Source organism: Arachis duranensis, chromosome 9 (genome assembly GCF_000817695.3).
Source record: "Arachis duranensis cultivar V14167 chromosome 9, aradu.V14167.gnm2.J7QH, whole genome shotgun sequence".
NCBI lineage: Eukaryota > Viridiplantae > Streptophyta > Magnoliopsida > Fabales > Fabaceae > Arachis > Arachis duranensis.
The window spans coordinates 5,502,656-5,507,582 of record NC_029780.3 but is presented as its reverse complement, the minus strand read 5'-3'; the positions used below and the strand labels follow the sequence as shown (position 1 = coordinate 5,507,582).

Sequence of the window (4,927 nt, the reverse complement as noted above, 5' to 3'; positions counted from 1 at the left end):
TTCGTTTAGTTTAGCCTTTCCTTCTTTTTTCTTCTTTTCTTTTTTTTTTTAAAGAGACAAAACGACGCAGTTTAGGGGTATTACTTTCAAACCAAAAATCCGCTAAAAAATCGGAAGGTTCTGTTGGTTTACTGGTTAACCGTCGGTTCGATCGGTTTTTATTGATTTTTTGTCAAGCGGTTTCTGACCTGATTCGAACCGGTTAGGTGATCGGATCTCATTTATTCTGGTTGAACCGGCCAGTCCGGTTCGGTTTTTTAGAACCATGGTTACGTTCCTCTAACCAACGACACCGTTTTGAGCAAATTTTAGAAAATCGGTCGGGTCCTGGTTCGGTTCGACTGGCCGGTTCTCGACCGATTCGACGGTCCAACGACGGTTTCTGAATCTTTCGATTTTGATATATGATCGATTCGTTTTTTATACCGGTTCACAGTTCGAACTGGTTTTCAGAATTTTGGTCCGGACCGCTTTTCCCCTCGGTTCACGATTTGACCGGTTCGACCAGTCGATTCGAACCGCTTTCAAAACTGCGTTTTTTCCTTATTCCAAAAATCCGGCCAGGTGACGGTTCGGTTCGACCGACCAGTTCGACGGTTCAATTGCGGTTTTTGAAATTGGGGGTTTTATCATTTGTCCGAGTTGTTTTTTGTAGCGGTTCAAGGTTTAACCAGTTCAATCGGCCGGTCCAAACCGATTTTCAGAAGATAGATTATAACCATTCTCTCCTGTTGTTTTTATTTTAAAATGCTTAATATATTTTAGTATCAAATTTTCAATTCAGCTTACATTGCAGAAGTGGTTCAAGGAATCTAAATGCTAGAGTGAAAATTAAGCTTCATCTAAATTCAACTAAAATCGAACGAAAGACAGAAACATTAATTTTCAACAAGAGTCCATAAAAAATATAGTGCATAATAATTTTTTAAGTAAAAGAGATGAAACTAACAAGTCTTAGTAGTTAATATAAACTAAACATGACTACATGACAATTACAATTATTTAATTTTTGTTTGACTCATTTTGTTTATACTTATTGTAATTCCTAGTAGCAGATTCAATGACATTACGCAGCATCAAGTTGTGGGGCCTTAGAATCAAATCCAACGCAAGTCGCATCCTTGTACCATCATTAACCTGAAAAATATAAATATTTTAGGTTACCAACAAAACCATACACATTAGCAATTGAAGTACTATTTTTTTCAGCAAAAGAAAATTACATTTATTGTATAACTATATGTCTTCCTATAGTTTGTCATCCAGGTTGCCATCCATACCCCACAATCATTACTGTGTTAAATAAGACGCGGTTAGCTTATGCAGATAAAAATTTAAAAGAGGAAAACACAAATACAGATATTCCTTACGAGCCAGGAGCTTGTTCTCCTATTTCTAGTATATCCACAAATGCAAAATCAAGTATCCTTGGCTTGAACGGAGTGTTGTATTTATAGAACGAGTCATACTTGAGCATATCTTCCAGATATTTTGCCTATTTATATAGGAAAAAAATTAAATAAAGGACGATATTTGAAACCTAAAAAAATGTCATAAAAGTGAAAATGGGAAAAGTTAATTTACCAGCTTTACTATACTCGATCTCTTTTGCTCTTTATCTGTAGCAATCGGTAGGGAGTCTAGCAGAATTGTTTGATGATTGCACAAATAAAAAATAACCAGATACCAATGTGTGTTGTTCTCGTTGACAAGTAAAAAAATCCAGCACAAACTTTCACGTATTAGAATAGAACTAGATACAAATTTTTTTTAAATAAAAGGTATAGATCAGTTCATAAAGATAAATGCCAAAGTGTATAGGTAGTTGGTGATATGTTATGCTTTCTTATTCAATGACTACTTATTATGTTGATACCTCAACTTGGAAACAACACTAGATCCCGTTTATGGCTTGCTCAGCAAGAAGAATCTGTTGCTAAGAGAGCTCTTTTACAATAGATGAACGCAACGCTGCCTAAGATTAAACCGAAAAGGTCATCTTGCAAGGTTCAGGTTCATGTTCAGTTAGCATAATACCACAGAATGATCAACATTTTATATCTCAACATTTTTTTGAAATTGATAATCCTTTATCTCCTGACATTTTTAAATTAGAATCTGAGGTGTTAAGTGATCATGTTAACCCTCAAAGTCAAAATTTAATATTTAGATATTTCTTTTTTCTATTTAACTTTTGAGTTTGTATTTTGATAAGATCATATGAATTTGGTTGATGATTTTTTGTGTAGTGTTTTAAATTTGGAAGATATTTTAAGATGTTTATTTATAATTTATTTATTATTTTATTCTATAGCAATTTTTTCGGTTGAATCATCGGTTGGACCGGTTAGATCAATAAACCAATAAACCAGTAACTAGAGCAATTTGATGATCGGTCCGATTTTTAGAACCTTATTTACAAGTATAAAATAACAATTGTTAGACCAGCCCTATGCCAGTAATTAACAGTTGTTAGACCAGCCCGGCTTTTGGAGTGTTACCGGTTCAAATTTCAAAACGAAAGGCCTCCAAACGCCGTCGTTTTTATTTCTTCATTAAAAAAAAAAAAACAGATTCAGAAATCAAAACCCCTCTTCGATAGATACCCTTTGGCCCTTTCTCCCTCTGAAAACTTGGAAAGAAGTATAGAACTCAAAAACCCAACCCTAAACCCTAAACCCTGAGCGTTCGGTTAGAGAAAATTTGGCATTCATGTCAATCCTTGATGCCCGCCCGGTAAATTGTTGTACTATTTGTTATGATTCATTTGGCTCTTGGTGTGGCTAGGACATGTTGCTCAGTCATTGAACTTCCTATGCACTTTACCAGATTGAATCCGCACTTCCAACCTTGGCAAGGCCGATTATGTCTTTAGATCAAAATGAAGATGCTATTGTGGGATCTCTCAAGCAGAGCCTGGTTAGTTGCTGTTTTTGGTCCTGTTATGGTTATTTTATGATTGTGTATTATGATTTTCAAAGAATAAGATTCACTACCAGTTCTTGAATCAATAATTTATATGACTGTTATTTTTCTCTTAGAATTTTCTGGTATATGTGACAAATTTTTTGCTATATTGGCAATTTCAGTAATATTTTTGTTTTACAGTCCTTCAGTTCATCCTATCTGTGTCATATTGTGGGACAATGGAGTATTGATTAGAGTTAGCAGTAGGAAAAGGGATTTCAGTTTACAAAAGGAATATTAGTAATACATGTTCTAATTGTTTCATAGGGTTATAATTTTAAAAAATGACTACAACATTGGCATTAGATGTGTTTATAATTCTTATCAAATTTTGTGCTCGCTATTTCAGAGGCAAGTAGAAACTCTTGGAGCCCAAAGGGCTGGTCTTGAAGACATGCTTAAAGAGATGAAAAGAAAGGTACACCTGATTAGGATGCTTCTTGTGGAATTTTTTCCATCCTATGTAATCCGTGATTCATGAATCTATAACATGTACTATTTATCTTTGCTTGTATTTCTAAAAATATCTTCAGGATGATATATTACCAAAGTTGATGACATCCACTGGCTCTCATGAGGATCTCTTTAAGAAGGAAATAGCAAAATATGACCATATTTGTGAAGAAATAGCTCAAATATTGAGGCACAGGAGCAACTGTTGATGCAGATCCAGGTATTGCATTATGTGCGCTCGCTTAAAAAGAATTGATGCATATTAGAACTTCTGAAGAGAAATATTTCCCAAACTGTCTTGGTGGATTTTTTTTTAGAACAAAATTTTCTGGGGTTCCTTTTTTACTTACTACATTGATTATTGTGAGCAAGCAACAATCTTCAATCATGTGATTCTAACAACCGTTTGCTTTTGTTTACAGGCTCAGAATGATGAATTCTCGGCTCTCTTCAATCTTGAAGACTACAAAGGTATATCGTATTTGGTTGTTCTCCTCAATATTGAATCTGATTTTAATGTACACAAAACTGAATATTAACCAGCAACAGAAAATTGTTTAAACTGATGCATTAATTAATGGACCTTCTTTTCTATTTCAGTGGTAATAGTTGAACTGGCTCTTATTATTTCATACAGAATGCTACCCTTTCTAAATTTTTTTATCTTAATTTTTAAGGTTAAATAGGCATATTTTGAAGGATAGCAAAGCCATCCTTCTTTTTCGGGTATTGATATCAAAGTCATCTTTATCCAATTAGTTTTCCTTTTGGATTAACAAATTAATTGAGAAGACAAAAAGATGGAAGGAGATTCAGTGAAGTTAATAGGATTTTGGGGCAGTCCAGCTGTTCTAAGAGTGAAGTGGGCACTAGCAGTTAAAGGAATAGAGTGCCAATATGTGGAAGAAGATCTCAGCAACAAGAGTGACATGCTCCTTAAATACAACCCTGTCTACAAAAAGGTACCTGTTCTTGTGCACCAGGGTAAGCCCCTTGCTGAATCACTGCTCATTCTTGATTATATTGACGAGACTTGGAAGCAAAACCCTCCGCCTTTTTCTTGAGAATTTAGTTCATTATGCTTCTATTATGTATCATATATTACTATCTAATTGAAATATACTTATATTATGTATCATATATTACTATTTAATTTAATAATCAAATGTGTCACATGACACTCTTATTAAAATTGAGAGAAAATATTTTTTTTTCAAAATTAATAAACTCCTTTCCTAAATTCTCTCATCTATATCTCTCCATTTTTCTATTTCTCTCTACTATTTTTACTCTATATATAATTATATTTTATATTAGTAATTTGACAAATCAAAATATGTCATCCGATATTTTTTTATAATTAAAATGTTTTAAATGTAAAAGTATACATATTAAATTATTTTAAATTTTAGATAAGGAATGTTAAAATTAATTATTAATAAAAAATTAGATTTTTTTCATATAAAAATAATAATTAAAAATCTTATTATTTAATTTTTTATCTGCA

General features: G+C 32.9%; 1 protein-coding gene and 1 long non-coding RNA gene across 2 annotated transcripts in view; one reads left to right on the top strand and one right to left on the bottom strand.

Moving 5' to 3' along the window:
• Positions 1-4,927, top strand: part of LOC107464245 (3-epi-6-deoxocathasterone 23-monooxygenase CYP90D1) — a 35,129-nt gene that overhangs the window by 9,464 nt on the left and 20,738 nt on the right. The window lies entirely within an intron of this gene.
• On the bottom strand, positions 1,018-2,107 carry LOC127741470 (uncharacterized). Its single transcript, XR_008002618.1, has 4 exons — positions 1,585-2,107; positions 1,371-1,495; positions 1,224-1,293; positions 1,018-1,137 (listed from the first exon to the last, which is right to left on the bottom strand). It is a non-coding gene; the product is annotated as an uncharacterized LOC127741470 (long non-coding RNA).